Here is a 19,174-nt window from a genome sequence, read left to right on the forward strand (position 1 = left end):
TTGTTTATTACCCATTTTTTATTGTGAATTAAATTCATCTTCAATTTGATCGAGCCGCTTACATGTGTTATTACGATTGTTTGATAAGATCGCGCGCTGTGGTTTATTTTTATTTTCATACCCATTATATTATAATTACTCAAATTTAAACAATCTATCTGTGTATGCCATTGTTTATAGCATTGCAGGCCCGTGGACATCGTCAACAAGCGCATAGAAACAGTCACCAAGCACATTGTTTTTATTAGCAAGCATTATAACCATTTGACAAAGCGAGTTGAAACATCTTTTAGGCGTGATTTTTTTTCTGAGCATAATCATGTGCGTGTATTTATAATACTTACAACACTGATCTCTTCTTCTGCTAAGGTTACAGGCAACCAATCAGACACCATGTACATGTGTTAAAGCAAATAAAAAACATCAACCTACACAATATGTTTATAAAAAAATCAATTCCATTCTTGTTAAAGCTTAAACATTTTTACAAATATAAATGGTTGACTGGTTTTTATCATAAAAGAGTGACATCTTTAATTTAAAATAAAATATAACAATAGTTGGACGTTTGAATAAAATTCAACCTAGTCTCTAGTCTAACATATTCTTTAAGTTATAACAATATATTTTACATGTGTTTAACCCATTTATGCCTAGCGTCTAGAAAAAAGGCCTTGGCAAACAGCGTAGACTCAGATGAGACGCCGCATGATGCGGTTAAGTATGTGTATCCGCATCGTGATTATGTGATTTAAAAACCATCTCTCGTTCAGGCGATATTATCATGCACTGCACAGATGTTATTGCTTGCCATGTGAAAACAATAACTGCAGACAAATAAAGATATCGTTAACAGATAAATCATCAGGATAGAATTGAATTCACGTAAGCCGCTGCCATTTTCGTGTAGTTTTTTTCTTGTTGCACATGTTCTCTCGCGTTTCCAGTTTGCACTGAAATTTCAGAGAATGTTTGTTACGCTTACCAGTAGTTGCCCGAAAATGTATCGTTGTACTTAATGCTGCATCGGATTAATACGGAATACCGTTAGGACCATCGTGGTTGCACATGAAAATCCAGAGTGCGACAATGCATTAGTGCGATAGTACGATAACGCGATAGTACGATGGCGACAATGCGATAGTCATATCGTACTTTCGCCATCGTATCATCGCATTGTCGCCATCGTGCTATCGCGTTATCGTACTTTCGTCATCGTATTATCGCATTGTCGACATCGTACTATCGCACTGTCGCCATCGTATCGTCGCACTGTCGCATTGTCGTCATCGTACTGTCGCATTGTCGTCTATCGCGTTTCGGTACACATGTTCACATCGTATTTTTCCTAGATGGAGCCACTTTAAAAAAATACTTAACAGTTCGGCCTACCTTACATCAATACCCATTCTATAACTAAATAATAATTTGATTTTACTATAACTGTAACCTATTTCAAAGTACATCTTTATAAATTTATCTATTTTGTTTCTTCGATAAGAATAGTTTGTGTACCGAAAGGCGATAGTCGACAATGCGATAGTACGATGGCGACAATTCGATAGTTCGATAATACGATGACGACAGTGCGACAATAAGATGGCGACAGTGTGATAGTACGATGGCGACAATGCGACAGTACGATGGCGACAATGCGACAGCGCGACAATACGATGGCGACAGTGCGATAGTACGATGGCGACAATGTCACCATCGTACTATCGCGTTGTCGCATTGTCGTCATCGTACTATCGCATTGTCGCCATCGTACTATTGCATTGTCGCCATCGTACTATCGCATTGTCGCCATCGTACTATCGCATTGTCGCCCTCTGGATTTTAATGTGTAACCACGATTGCCCTAACGGTATTTCGTAGATTAAGATAGTAAATTCTAAAGATTATCAAGGAAATGATTGATGATTGCGATATTTTTGTCATTCAGGAAAGATCGTTAATTGATGGGAATTCTGTTTAAATAATCCGTTCAACCCCGGTCACCAAATTGCCATTCTCCTTCCCCACTTTGGTAGGTACGTAAAATATGCAGTTAACCCGTTTTGCATCCATAACGGATATGTTTTGAGCAGCATATCCGTGGTCAACCGTGTTATTTAATTAAATTCGCGTGTTCGTCCTTGAATATCATGGCGAAGCATCACGTGACTTTGTGGGGTTTACAATTGAACTTTAATGGATGGAAACCAGTATGTGGTGCTTTTCTTCAAATAACTCCAGAGGGGGTAATCACGTGATAGTCAAGATGGCGACGTCCATACCGAGACAGTTATTTTTCGCCGTTTTAAACCCTTTATTACTTGTGTTAATTTTTTAAATGACGCTCACTTTCCAGCCATATCAGTAAAAGGGTGATTAACGTTTATTTCGTATTTAAATTCGCTTTATATCTCGACTTTACTCCCCGCAAAGTTTCTTAGTGGAGTCCTAATTAGGTCATCCCGCTAAGAAATTTCGCATCGAGTAAAGATATAGAGCGAATACTACTATGAAATTAAAGCCAGTAACTTTCTTCCTAATATGGCTGGAAAGTGAGTGGAATAAAAAATAATAATAGAAGTGATAAAGTGTATAAAACGACGAAAAATACATGCCTTGGCACGGACGTCGCCATCTTGTCTGTGACGTGATTACCCCCTCTGAACTCTTCAAAACTTTTTCTAAGAATGTCAACTAGTGTATACAAGACAATTTTTATGCTGCTTATTTAAATGTGAAATACATCAGAATTACTTTATTTAATAAGTCTGTGTTTTTGGCCAAAAATGTGATGTGATGTGTAACACATTCATGTACACGATTTTGCTGTAAGCAACGTGAAATTTTGGAACCGATTTTAGACGTATTCAATAATTTTTCCTTAAATCGTAACATATCGGCACAAACTGCAAGAAAAACTGTCTTTATGCACTTTTTTGCAAATGTATTTCAATAAATTGAGATTTTTGCAAAAATAAAGCTTTTAACGTTTTGTTTACATTCTGTCCAGCCCGTGTGTAAACCACTGTGAATCCCGTTGATTATGCACCCTGAATATGGGAGCTGGTTCTAAATAGATTCCAGAACTGAAATAAATACGTTGTACATTCAATGCAACGGTATTTAACTGTTCTGTTCCATGAACATATATGCTAGCTATACTATTGGAGATTTTGGCTAGTATTACATAGTTAGTAAACATCGGGCATCGAAAATAGTATGGTGTATGGTGCAAGGGAGGTTAACTTGTTTGCACGTATAATGTCTATTTCGTAGTAACTAACCATTAGTGCTTCGTGCATCCAAATCCGAATAATTATCACAATACTTCTCAATAAAACCAAGTATGCATATATTTTTGAAACTGTTAAAAAGTTATAATAAAGGGACCCGTAGGAAGTTAGCAATTTACTGAATTACATGCTTTAAGAAAAGAAATATTTGTTTTTTTCTAGCACTCAACGTTTATTATTGTCATTAATGTACCGTTAAATATGATATTTAATGATCTTCATTTTTTGTCTGTTAACGCTGATTTCTGTTAACATGTTCAGTTTAATATGAAATGAATGTACTTTGTTTTTTATTGTTTCTATTATTTGTGTTAATATGTAGTTTATGATACTCAATTCATTGTTTATATGAACACACAACACTCTCACACATTATTATCTAAATTTTTCTTTGTTTTCACGAATGTATGAATGTTTTATAATAAGGATCACGATGAGCTGTAATATGCTTAAGTGAATAAAAGATTTGTTCTTGTCTGTACTGTTCTGTATCTCGCCTTGTTAAAAAAGATGAAAACTCACCAAAACTATATACAAGAAAAACGATTTCCTAACGCAGAGTTAGCTTAATAAATGTCCAACATGACAATTACAGGCAATGATTTAATTATCACAATCGAAAGGTATAAATTGCTCTAATACTTATTCTTTTCTAAAGTTGTGGTAATAGGTTGTATTTCAATCTTTCATTAAATGCATGCGTACTTACGTGATTACTGTGAATGTTTACGCCAAAAAAACATGCCACGATTGTTATTATCATACGGCAAACTGTTAAACGTATTCTGCATCTGCTTATTACTTTAAAAATGAACCCTATCTAAACGTGAATTAAAAAACTTTAATGAACAGAACAGAACAGAACAAAACGTTTATTTTTCACCCAAGTATATATACAAAATATACAATAAGGGCAATATAACAAAGCAAAAATATATAAAGTAAATGATAAACTTCCGGTAATATTAACAAAAGGGATTTGCCAAGCATGATTGATGGAGTATGGACAATTGGGTCTTTTCGTAATTAAGAAGTTGTCTCCCATTCGGGTAGGTATCACGAGTATCCCGGGTAAAAAGCGGTCCGTCTAAAATGCGAATATGATTCCTATCCGCGGATTGACCGAATAGTTTGGGCCGATTATCGCCAGACCACAAGTAATTAATCATGTTACTTTTCCCTGGTTATATTTTCATTTGAAATCAAAATGTTTATTTAAATATACTGAATGTTATGAATGCAGTAAATATTGTCTGAAATGTCACTCTTTCATGTAGCATTATTCATTTGAAAATAAATGATGATTTCAAATGGGCGAATATGATTAAATCGACGAATGTGGTTTATCCAATAAAGGATCTATATTTGTAGTGCTTTAATAACTTTATGCAAGGTAAAAATATCTTATATTTGATTGTTACTATTTATTTTGTTGCTTTCCGGTGGTTATTGAGAAATATAAGTGAATGAAAACTGATAATTTCAATGTTTCAAAAAGTGAAAATTAACAGTGAAAATTATCGATAATTTTCACTTTTTACTGTGAAATGACGTCATTTTTTGACAAAATGACGTCATTATCCCACCGAAAATCTTTAGTTAAATTCTTAAACAATGTGTCCCGATTTTCGTAATTCCGTCTTGACAGAGTTGTCGTTCGTGCGGGTAGGTATACCTACTTCCGGTGTTAAGGAAACAATGGGGAAATACTTCTGTTCCATCGTTAAATGCCATAATTTTAGCGGTATAACCGGTAAATTTTCAAAAAAAGTAACATTACATAAATTGCCTAAAGACTCGTGTACAAGAAAAGCTTGGATGACAGCAATTAGCCGGCAAAATTGGTTTCCAACGGCGTATAATCGCGTCCGAAACAAAATTCCTACTGAAAATTTACCTCAGCGCAAAGTAGTACCAAAACATGAAAGAAAGCAGCGTATATTAAGACAGCCACTTTCAGAAAATATCCCTGTCACCTCTGCCCTACATTTCCATTCGTAATTACCAGACAAGTACCATGTTTTGTAGTCATAATCCAAATTGTCAACATCATGTTCAAAGGGTTTAAAAATATGCGTTTCCCCTATAGTTTCATCCATTCCTATGAATTCAGCCACCAAATGTAAGACATATTTGGATAAACATGAGGTATTTATCTTATTTTTGTCATAAAAAGTTTCATATGATATTAAAAGGGTAAAATAAAACACAATAGATCTAGTCAAATTTTGATAATGTATTTCTTTTATTCTTTATAATTTTACATACATACATACATTTAAGCTTTATGCATATACACCAACAAATTCATGAACATTTCATTACTTATAATGAATAATATGTCCGACACATAAAATGAACAAGATTTCTATGATCAATCGTGAATAAAAGGGATATTATGGGCATCTAACAGTTGATGGGTGTCTATCGCAACCATTGTTTAATTTTGGTGTTTCCAGAATGATTATAACCATTATAGTTGCGCTGTTATTGAAAAGCAATTCATGTCCAGCTAAACTTTTAGATTTTTCGTTAATATTATGTTTTATAAGTGAATGTAACAACTGTAATATTGATCTTAAACATATAGGCATCGTATTTTAACTTTTCGGGATATTAAATATGAACTGTTGAAATATTAACGAAAAATCTAAAACTTTTGCGGGACATGCATTGCTTTTCAATAACAGCGCAACTATAATGGTTATAATCATTCTTGAAACATTTAAATGTAGCACTACGAAATCCTTTGTTCATTTGAATAAATAAAATAACGTACATATTTTTACGCACCAATAGAATATAATATACAGTAACAATCAAATATATGATATTTTACTATGCATATTAAATACATATTGTGTACTTTTCATTGAACATTGAAATGAGCATTGCAGAAAAAGTGTCGATATTGCTTATATTCGTCCATATCCGCACTTTTCGGTCATATCCGCGGATATGAGTCATATACGCATTTTAGAAGGACCGTTTTTTACCCGGGTTAATCGTGATACCTACCCGAATGGGAGACAACTTCTTAATTACGAAAATCCCGAATTGTGGGGGTACTTATGTGGGTAAAAATATTACGAACTTTACGATAATTAGTGTTTTTTGGCCGGAGATGTGCGGTATAGCATTAAGTTTTGCACACGGCGTTTAGCCATCGTATTTTCCAGAAAGATAGATGTCTGTTTAAATGTTTAGGAATATCGATAGTTTCAATTCTAGTTATTAACCAAGGAACTTAAAATCATAGAGGAAGGATAGTTGCCTAACGGATTTCACCATGTGGCTATTTTTGGAAAGTTTCAATCCGCAATCATTTCGCGAGCATTGTTAACGCATGGGTGCGCCAGTACACACGAAGTCACGAGGTCTGCGTGTTGAAAGTACAAAGGCAATTTACGGCAGGTTGAGAAGGTAATTACAGATTATCTAAGCTTAACAGGCAGATAATAGAAATACCGTTAATAATACTCGTTGAATACTATATGGGCTGGTCGAGCATGCATGCTAGTGTCTTTTTATTAGTTGCATTTGTATCTGACACTATCAGAAAGAGAAAAAAGGGGTTTGTTTTGGAGGGTAAGGCAAATGAGCATTGTTACATAATATTAGTGGATTTGGGAAGAAACAGTCATCTTCAATATTTTACAAACATTCACACATATATATAATAACAATTTACATGCACATCATTGACATGTTAAACATGTATGTACTTAAAAAAAATATAATTTCATTGATAATTTTCATTTCAAGCTTAATCATTTCTAGCTTGTTCGTTAACTCATTGCGGATAACATATATAAAATAAGGTATTAACCCGTTAATTGCGCCGTATATACATGTACATTTGTGTGTACAAACAATAATTTACAAATAAATACATAGGGTTATAAATATTATTTATAAATTTACATTCACTACACTGACTTTACTTGTACATTTCATATCTATTTATTGTTAGGGACTGACACTGTAGTTTGTGCCTGTCGTCTGGTGATCATAAAATATTTTTGATATTGCAAGTGACTGAGGTCTTGTTATCCCAGTCAATTTCAGTATTGTAAATAGAATGTGTTAATAATACTCAATATATAATTGGTGTTAGCATATCATACAAACTTGTATTTGCACAAGGCCAAATAGCATATTTGAAATAATTACAGACATAACAATTTAATTTGGTATTCAACATAGTAACAGCAACAAACAGTTATTTAATAGATCTACATCAACAAGTAAAAAGTGGATGGCTGGAGGCATTGTTGAGTTATAGGCTAGTCCTGAATTTACTGAAGATAAAACGAATAAAATTTGCATGTGTTTTCAAGTATATGTATAGAATCGGACGATAAAAATGTGTTGAGATTGGCTTCATGCAGTTCATGTCCAAATAAGTGTTCTCTTTCAGGGTTAAAGACAGCGCAGTTTAGAAGATAGTGATGTTCAGAGCCACCTTGACCAGAATTACACAATTTACAAGTTCTTTCGTCAAATGGGGTTCCATCGTATCTGCCAGTTTCGACTGGTAACCAGTGGTTAGCTGTTCGGAATTTAAAAAGATATGTGTATTCAGATTTGGTGAGTTTTATTAGGTAATTTTTAAAAGATGGGGTTTGTTTGAAACTTTTATATATTTGTCCTTTGTTTGTTTGTTGTAGTTGAGTGTGCCATTGTGTTTGAAATTGAGTAAGAAGTTTAGATTTAACTAGGTGTTTTATATTATTATTTTGCGTTATTATAAATTAGTTTTCCCATAGGTCATTTAAATCTACTGAGGTGAGATTTCCTTAATTTTGTAAGACCACTTAAAATTAGAGTTTGGAAGATCCATCATGTATTTGTAAATTTGGTTAGTTATGCCTATTAATAGTCTGTTCCAGAATGATATCATTTTACATTTGATGTAAATTGCTATAGGGTATCTGCCGAGTTCTCCATATAGGAAGGCCATTGGGGTTGATTTTCTAGCATTTGTGATTTTTCTGAGAAAGTTGTTGTGAATTTTTTCAAGGATATCTATGTTTTCGAAGCCAAATATCTCTGAGCCATAGGTTAAGATAGGTAAAACAGTGTGATCAAATAGTTTTAGGGTAAGTTCAATGGGAAGGTCTGCGTTGTTTGCACGTGTGTATAAAAGGTGCATTGCTTTATTGGCTTGTTCAGCGATATGTTTTCTAGCATTAAGGAAGGAACCATTGCTAGATAGGGTTGTGCCTAGGTAGTGATAACGGTCAGTAATCTCAATAGGATTGTTACCTAGTTTAAAATTGAAGTTCTGTAATTGTCAAGCACCAAATATTATGATTTTAGTTTTGTTTAAATTTACTTTTAGATGCCAGTTATCACAGTAGTTATTGAAGATGTCTAGACTGTTTTGAAAATCAGTCTTTGAGTTTGAAAGGATCACTGTGTCGCCAGCATAGAGAAGGACAAGAAGTTTAAGCCACAGGGATAGATCCAAGGGATTTGTTAACTGTATGCCAATTGAGCCATTGAGATGCAAATTTGTTTGTAAGTCGTTTAAAAAGAGTGAAAAGAGTAAAGGTGATACATTTTCGCCCTGACGAACGCCTATTTCTGAGATGAAGGGCTCGGATATATTACCATTTGCAGAAATGCTTGATTTTATTTTGTTGTACATATTCTGAATCAATTGTAGAAATTTTCCATTAATATTATGTTTGAGTAGTTTATGCCATAAGCCAGCACGCCATACTTTGTCAAATGCTTGAGAAAAATCTATAAATGCACAGAACAGTTTTTGTTTTCTCTTTTTCAGAATTTCTATTAATGAATATAAAGTGAAGATATGGTCAGAGCATGAATAGCCTTTCCTGAAATCGGCTTGATTTTCATCTAAGCTATTATTTTCATTTAATAATAAAGTAAGCCTGTCATTTAGTATAGAAGTAAAAAGTTTTCCTAAGCAGCTGAGAATAGAAATAGGACGATAGTTGTTTGGGTCTTTTGGATCACCTTTGTTTTTAAATATGGGGATAATTATACCATTTAACCAACTTTGTGGGATAAAGCCGGTTTCCAGGACACAATTGAATAGTTTAATGTAAACTGGCATTAGAAGATGTTTGGTAGACTTGATAAATTAATTAATGATATTGTCAAAAGGGCTCGGAGTTTTTTTAGTTTTTGAGTTTCAGAATGCATTTTTCTAATTCTTTGTTCGTTATTGGGTTGTTAAGTCTGTTGCTTGTGTTGGTTGGCCAGTTTGAGTTTGTGCCGTTGAATCGGTGGTCATTGATGGTGTTGGTATTAATTTCTTTAAAATGATTGTAAAACTCTTGTAGTGTTGGTGTGTTGTTTACCTTATTTTGGGGCTTAAGTTTGTTTAGAAAAGACCAGACCAGTATTGCTTGGGGTTTTTGTCATTTATGGCTCGAAGTTTGTTTGCTCAGTTTTGTTTACTCTCTTTTATGTAATAATTCATTGTGCGCTTATATTCTTTACTTGCGTTAGTCATTCTTAATTTGTTGTCTTGACTTTTTTTTATTTATTCATCTTTAGCGTTGTGGTAGAGAGTGCGCGCTTTAAAACATTTTGGACCAAACCATGGAATATAGGGTTATACAAATGGATCAAATTAAAATGTAATTTAAGTAATATTATGCGCATCTAACAGTATATGCTATATTTATGGGTATTTATCGCAACCGTTGTTTATTTTTGGTGTTTTCACTTCATATACACTTATATTTTCTAATGCAGCATCAACATACTAAAACAATATCCCGGAAAAAGAAAAATAATGCATTTAAATATCAACCGTACTTTCGGTTGACAACTGATCATGCATGTACGATGTGAATCTAAATTTAGTTTTAGTGCAGATTCGTTCAGACAAAATTTTATTTTACGGATCATTTTAATTTCCTGCAACGATATCTATTCATATGACACACGAACACTAACTTCGATCCTAATAAAAAAACAGTTCCACTCGGCTTAGAGGACTGGAAAAGTCATGTAAAATATCGAATATAATATATATGTTTTATAAACAACTGGTAAACAACCGTTAGGACCATCGAGGTTACAAATGAAATTTGAGTTGCAGATAATTGGTCAGTTACCACATTTTAACTAACTCTTTTGACCTGTTAATTCTTTTCAGCTCTTCTCATCAGTGACAAATGCGCATAAAATCACTTTAATTTAAAGGAAATTATCATTTTGGGACTGAACATTTTGTATTAATTACCCGCTATTTTATTCGATTTTACTTACTTAATTAAAAAAAAAATTAAATGTGTGGGGTTTTTTAACATCCACTTCAAAACAATATTTAGGGACATTCTAAAAATGTGTTGAATAATTATTAAGATTGTGATTCTTGTTGTTCATTGATTGCCAATAAAAAGAAAACCATGGCATTCGTTTTACGTTTAATATGTAATATTAAGCCGTCCAAAAAGGAGAAAGGGAGAGTACTGCACGCAAGATATTGTATATTTTTCCTGCGTTGTCTCCCGTTAAAAACGAACCATGTTCCAAGTTTGAATACCATTTGAGATTATAATATTTAAATTCGTATTATTATATTTGTGGACATATCTTTGCCTCAGCAAAATTGCTATATTTTTTGTATTATCAAAACAAATTTTCTGTGAGGAATTATACGTGCGAAAGGGCGAACTGTTAGAAAAAAATGGAAATATATGCATCTGTTGTATTGTCTTAATAACTAGTGTGCCATGATACAGTAACAGTGTCTTACAAGACGTATTTTGGTTTTGTGTGATTGAAAGTCCCGAAAAGACATTGAAAATCAAGTAATGTAACCGCTAACAGTGTGGTCTCAAAATCCATAAATGGGCTCTGACGTCAGCTCTCCCGCAAATCTCTTGTAAAATGAGACCTTTTACCAAAAAGTGTTGTTGTTTTTTTAAAACACTTAAAAATACCACAATTTGATGAGTTCAATATACTAAACTAGTAATTTTAATATTATAATTGTATAATTGTAAGTAACAAATCTAGCCAAACGAAGCCTTGGTTCGGAAAATCAAGCTGATGCCGGACTCGGATATTTTGATTTGGGACTTAATTTGATGTTCTCTTTGATGAAAACAAAACGGCAGGGGAAAAATGAAACAAATGAGAGGAAGTAAGGTCAGAGGCGTCAGAGACGGGACGGATATAGATAAAGAAAGTAATTTTTCAGCGTTCTAATCATGTTGCAGCAATTCCCGAGCAGTTGTTTCGTGTTCAACAACTGATGATAGGTCTACTATAAACCGCGGAGTCTCCTCATTAAATTACGGCGTAAATTAGTTTACATAAAGATGTTAAACATAGATTTCTATCGGCTTGGTGTATATATATTGCACGGACGCCTGAAAGCTATGATACGTTTTGTGGAATCAGAGTTCTTGAAGCTTTTGTTACATGATCGTCATACTCAAGAAGCGTCCAAGTGCAACAGTCCTCGTCCCTTTTTTACATTCCATTTTCCCATAATTAGTATATACCAATGTTTTACTTGGAGATAAGAAGATAATAGATCAGACCTTTAAGGGAGAAACCCAACCCGTATTAAAGGATTTTTTTCTCCTAACCGGAGCTTCATATTTCTTAATTAGTTTTAACTTTCTTCTTTTGAACAATGAAATGTGTTTGAAATACGGCACGTATACTGCATAAAAACAGTGTGTATAGTTCTTGTGTATAATTCATGTTTTGTTTATTCACTCAAACCGTTGCATTCTTAGAAATTCAGTCATGATATTATCAGACGACATGTTTATATATATACTATACACTTTTCGTGGTATTCATTGATACTATGCAACAATTTTTAATCGAATCGAATTCATTATAATATATTAAATTAAATCAATATACAGAAGTCGTAAGCATTCTGATTTTTATTTAAACGCGACTGTTATACTTCTCGTGTTTTTCCGTTAATCGGGTCGCGCATAATTACTATTAGTGAGCACTCTTACACACAACAACAAGAACAGCATGTTTTAGCAGTAAAGCTTATACCAGCTCATAGCGAACATTATATGTGCATAATACAATGTATAACTTATGGTAGACGAAAGATGTTGGTCGATAGTGTTACGAACTGGTTAACATGGTAAGTTATGAAGGGAAAAAATAGTTGCCTTTAAAAATTGCAACTGTCATTAAATATTTACCGATTTACTTACAAGACATACGACTTGAAGAAGTTGCACTAGCGGGGGGGGGGGGGGGGGGGGGGGATATGGATACTGATTTTTTAAAACGAAATTTATTTACTTGAAATATTTACAACAAATGATTTATAATAAAAAAATTGTATTGACCTCGATTTGAGATTGTATATAAAAGTTTGTATTAATGACTGAGGCCACTCCAAATTGATTTGTTGGTCTACGAATTTTGATGAAAAAAAAAAGAAGAAGAGGCGAGCGAAAATAAATAAAAATACTTTTTTTGGAAAACAGAACAATTTTCGAGCGAGCGAAAAGCGAAGAATAAAAAAAATCACATTTCGATAGAAAAATATTGCATTAACGAGGATACAGGTTTAAACAGCAATAATTTACATTCAAACCAATTCTTATACAAAGAAAAGAATCTTCGTACAAACCAGCAATAATATATTAATGAGTTACATACTTTTCAAATAAAAATGCACTAAAATTAGGTTTCATCACTTTAACTTTAAAATGTAGAACGCAAGTCTAAAGCTAGTGTTTTCATATACGGAATAGCATTACTTGTAAGTTTTAATTAAACATCTTCTAATGCAATTAGTAAAATAATGTTTATATTTTTATATTGAATAACTCTTCCATGAAGATTCCGCGCTGTTAGGCCACTCCAAATTGATTTGTTGGTCTACGAATTTTTTGAAAAAAAAGTTGAAGAGGCGAGCGAAAAAAAAACTTTTTTGAAAACAGGACAATTTTCGAGCGAGCGAAGAACGAAGAATAAAAAAAAATCACATTTCGATAGAAAAATATTGCATTAAAAAGAGATACAGGTTTAAACAGCTATAGTTTACATTCAAATCAATTCTTATACAAAGAAAATAATCTTTGTACAAACCAGCAATAATATATTAATGAGTAACATACTTTTCAAATAAAAATGCACTAAAATTAGGTTTCATCACTTTAACTTTAAAATGTAGAACACAAGTCTAAAGCTAGTGTTTTCATTTTAGGAATAGCATTACTTGTAAGTTTTAATTAAACATCTTCTAATGCAATTAGTAAAATAATGTTTATATTTTTATATTGAACAACTCTTCCATGAAGATTCTTCGCTGTTATATGAATTTGCAGCCGTTAAAGCTTCCGATATGATTTCATGTCGGAACGATGCTACAGCAAATTGACGTTAAACGATATGAGTTCGATGTAAATCGACCTCATATTTATAGGAGTAAGTTGCATATGACCTTTGACCATGAAACATAACCATATCATATAAGTGAGGGACACATGTCTACCTACTGCTGCTTATATTTGTTCGAGGTTTGCAATAGTGACAGCTGTGAAAAGGTATACCATGTTGCAAGCTGTGAAAAGGTATACTATGTTCCAATTGCACTTGAAGAGGGACAATCATCAAAATTATAATGACAGACAGTCGGACAAAGGCCATGCATATAAGTTAATAAACCAGTGTCGATACCTTATTTTAAAAGGGGCATATCGATGGCTAGTAGGGTATTATATTTTTCTGAAATACATTATACACATTACAAAAAACTGTTTTGATGTTTCTAAAATACACGGACCTAGCTCTAAGCTGTAAAGCGTGTTCCGTCAACCATGTATTTTTATACTTCTAAAACATTGTCCCTGTGACTTTTTTAGAACCAGCCTTTAATGATTGTATGTTTATTTTTAATTCACTTAAAACTGTGTTATAGGAAAAATTTGCCTACATATAGTGAAATACCGTCAATATGCCCATTTAATGAAGAAAATGCATACAACACTTACGTCATGTTTCCCTATGTTGTTAAATTGAGCATGCTTCAACGGTATATGCTGATAGTTGCATGTTCGAACGTGAACAAACACATTCAAATAAGTCACAGAACGAAGCAGATATGTTTATATTTATAAGGGTTCGCTACAGCAACTTTTCACCGCAATTTGTTAAAACGGTCACGTAGGAAGCCATTTTTCTGGTCGTCTCGATCGAATTTTCGAGCAACTACAGTTCTCGATTAAAAAGGTAACGAAACACTATATTTGACATTTATATTCAGTGTCAAAATCGTTTCTGCAAGATTGTTTTTTTTTTCACAAATTAAAAAAACAACACATGCGCTATGGTTACAGAAGGACACAAAAATGAGTGCGAGCGGTAAAAAAAATATTCTTTTTTTCCATTTTGAAAAAATAGGTGCTGCAAATCCGACGACCAACACATCAATTTGGAGTGGCCTGACTGTACTTCCAGTTTAAAAATTCAAGTAATGCACAGGTTCATCCTATTATTATACGATTGTTTTATTAGAGACCTGAAACACATTTGATAGTTTTTCTATCAAACCAACACAGGCTTATCAGACACTTGACAAATTAGAGCCTTACTTTATTTTACACTTTATAATTTAAAAAGGACATAAAAAACGTTTACCATGTACCGACGGTTTATGTAGATCTACTTTATAAATCTTATCGAATATATAATGTCAGATTTGAAATTTATATATAATTTTGAATGGGAAATAACGTACTCATTATATATTGTTATTTATATAGATAAGTATTTATGAAACTGTCAGCAATCTAACTAAATAATACTTATTATATATTGTTATTTATATAGATTAGTATTTATGAAACTCTAAGCAATCTAACTAGATAAATAAAGTGTTAAAAATCTACTTTAAAGTGGAGTGCATGACTGCATGCACACATGCACAGTCGGTGTAACAATAACAAACAAATAGAAAATGAAACCAATAGAGCATTGTTATTTAGTTTAACTGAACTAAATGACCGTACCAGATTAAATTATTACAAAAGAAACACGTAAAACTTAAAATACTTTTATTGTAGTTCTGACATAATTCATGAGTTTATTACCATTGATAGCTTTAAATCTCTCTTCACTTTCAGTTTTTGTGTCATTATTGTATACACATGTGAACATTGTCTATTAATATAAGCCTAGCTCTGTGGAAAAGGGGCTTAATGCAGGTGCGTACAGTGTCGTCTCAGATAAGCCTGTGCAGCCCGCACGGGCTAATAAGGGCAACACCTTCCGCTTTTTGGTATATTATTTTATAGGAAGTCTTCTCGTGTGATAATTGCACGTGGGGTTGATTGTGGAACGCTGCAAATGTATGGAACAGATTACATATGAAGATAATGCACACTCGTTACCTGACAAGCAGTGTCACATTAAGGGATACCCTATATTTCTTGTAATACTGCAAAAGCGTTTTTTATTTGTTATATAAAGTAATTCAAAAGTTTCAAAGTTTATTGGAAATGCCGCATTCTGCCTTTGGCCAATTACTATATAAATAAAAATATGGCCAAGACAGGGAATCCTGCAAGAATACAAATTAAAGATGAGTAAATATGAAATGCATAACAAATAATATTGTTTGACTATTAAATACAATTATGTTGGTTCGCGTGCAAATATTCAACAGCTAGACTATTTAAATTTTCAATTCAAAATTTGAACGCTTGGCCCAAAAATTATGCAATGTGTTTTAGCATAAGGTTTAAAGTTCAACACATCATTGATATGTATTTACATATGGTTGGCCATGATGTCCGGATACTGTATTTAATATATGATCGGAACAAAGGGTTTTACGTCTAAATCAGATAAATTATTTGCGTCAGTCCTAGACATAAGATGTAATAGACTTCGTTATAAGGTGATCATTTATTTCGCATGAAATCTTAAAAATTGCGATACTCAGTATAATAACGTTAGGAAATCTCTTCATAGCACTAATTTAGAAGCGTTGTTATGATATGAGCCGCGTTCTGACAAACTGGGCTTAATGCATGTTCGTAAAGTGTCGTCCCAGATTAGCCTGTGCAGTACGTACAGGCTAATCAGGGACGACACTTTCCGCTTTTATGGTATTTTTAGTTTCAAGGAAGTCCCTCCTCATCGAAAATCATGTTTAGGCGGAAAGTGTCGTCCATGATTAGCCTGTGCGGACTGCACAGGCTAATATGGGATGACACTTTACGCACATACATTAAGCCCAGTTTTCACAAAACAAGGCTTATATATATAGCAAGACCCTATGAATGACATTACACAGAAAGCAATTGATATCTGTTTTAATATAAATATTTCTCTTGGATTATGATATATATATCCGCGATAGTATACACAAACACACTCAACTGTTTTTCTTTTTCACAGAATGAAGTGTAAGACTTGTATTCATCATTCCAAAATTGTGGCAGACGAAGCTAGAAATGATGTATTCATTGTGGCTGACTATCAAATGAGGGGGGGGGGGGGGGGTAATTGCCTTGTCCATCCTTACCTCCTTCTCTTCCGTCCATCCGTTTGTGTCAGATTTTTGTGTGGCACGGAATTTTTTAGAATTACTGCTGAGGCGTTGAAAGTAAAAAAAAAACAACATAATAATCGGCATGTAAACGTGTGCCCTCTGTTGTTGTTGTTTTTGTCAATAATCGTAGCTATCGCCCTGTTTTCGACACGAGTTTTGAGACAAAGTTGAATGTGGGAACATCAGTGTTTAACTGCAAATAAATCCTTTTATGTGGTAACTTATACAAAAAATGAAGAATTAACTATTAATATAAATACATTTTGACTCAAAAACAATCTGACATGTTGAAATGAACGCCGACGCTTGCTTTATGTTTAGTTAGTTTGTCGTAAAATGGATAAAAATACGAAGAATTATAACGATATTAAGTGCCTTATTCAAGCGTCTATCCTTACTGACAAAATATCATTACTTACAAAATAGTTTTTTCTTGGCGCATACAATTGTGGTGTCGCGGTAATTTTGATGGATCGAGCGTATGTGGTGAAACAAAGATTTGTATTTGTTATGGATTGTGATATATCATCTTTCATTATAATTTATAAGTTGAATATGACCTATTATATATTGGTTCTGACAAAAAACAAGACTATCTGATGATATGTAGTAAAGTTCAGTTTACTTTTTAAGGTCACATATTTACATATAACAGTAATTCTTGTTGAACGGTATGCTTGTAATTCTAATAAAAAAGGCTCGTACTCATGACCGTTCATCAAACAATTAACCCATTTATGCTTAGTGGACTCTCCCATCCTTCTAAATTGGATCAATTTATTTTAAAAATAACGGATGTCTAGTATATTTATTTCTATATTTTGAATATTTCTTACATAAATTCCTTTAAGCAAACAGCGCAGACCATGAAGAGACGCCGCATGATGCGGCGTCTCATCTGGGTCTACGCTGTTTGCAAAGGCATTTTTTCTAGACGCTATGCATAAATGGGTTAATTAACATTATTTATTGTTTTACCAATTCAGTTGCTATGAAAACTAGGTGTTTTACCGAAATATTGTGTGAAGTATAAAGCATTATCATGCAACTGTTTCTTTAATATTTACAATTTTATGATGCAATTGTGTTTCTAATATTAACTGTTATTCGAAATATTATAGTGAAAGAGAATTTTTTTTTTTAAAACGTCATTTTTTGCACAAACATATTTATGCCTCTGAACATTACAGTGTAAATACTGTAAAACCATACCATTTACGAATTGATCATATAGACTATTTTGTTCTTGAAGCAAGATTTATAATATTTTTCTAAAGAAATTAAATTCATGCTATATCGGTAACAATACTGTTAATGTGTCTTAAATGAACAGTTTGTCAACATTACAATCAAGTATTAATTTGCGAAGTAGGTCAAAGTTTGACCGAAAACTACGGTGAAAATGAAATGCTTAAAAATGAAAACGCTATGATATCTGCAGTTTAATGTTTCGATGCTAAGTCTAACATCTGATGCACGAATAATTTAGAAACACGATCCCACAAAGTGATGGACATTCTGATAGGTGGTCTTCAGTGGCTTGTATTCTCGGTGCTCTATCAGTCGCTCATCGCCGAGATTCTACAAATTGTTTACATGAAAATATCGCATTAATATTCAAACTGGCAGAAAAATCGCCATTAATCCGCCATTTATCTTGTTTATCCATCTTGATCGAGTAGACGCTTGGTTTCGGAATGCCTAGACGCTCGTTGTAGATTAAACAGATTCTTCGACATGTACTTGGAAAAAAAATGATTATGGCAAAACTATTACGACTACTTCTGCTGATACTGCGGCTGCTACTGCTGTTTTACTTGTTTCTTGTGGGGATTTTTGGTGATGGACCTGATGATGTTTCTGAAGTTACTATAACCATTCAGTTTTGCTGCTGTTATTGCTGCTGCTGTTGTTGCTGCTGCTGTCATATGTGCTTCTTCATATGTAACAAAGTACCCATGAAGTTAGTCCACTGCATCACGACTTACCTATTTTCCAACATTTTGATAGCCTAGTTAGGTAACAAAAACTCCACTAATATCGCCATAAAAGTAGGTAAGGTAGATCCGTTAAACGTTTTGTAACGATTCCCAATATGATACGTATATGCAATGACATGCAGATATATTTCTTGTCTCTATTAGACATTCTTCATAAAGGTTATTTTACGTAATGTAAATCCAAGAAAGCGATTATATTTGAATGTAGCAAAATGCTCGCAAATGTGATTTTTGTTTAAATAATCACCAATAAAAATTCAAACTGGAAAACAGACAAAGAAATCTTTTGGGATAATGACCCAAAATAAAGGTCGGTCGGGCATATGGAAACAGAAAATGACTAA

Source organism: Dreissena polymorpha, chromosome 3 (genome assembly GCF_020536995.1).
Source record: "Dreissena polymorpha isolate Duluth1 chromosome 3, UMN_Dpol_1.0, whole genome shotgun sequence".
NCBI classification, from domain to species: domain Eukaryota; kingdom Metazoa; phylum Mollusca; class Bivalvia; order Myida; family Dreissenidae; genus Dreissena; species Dreissena polymorpha.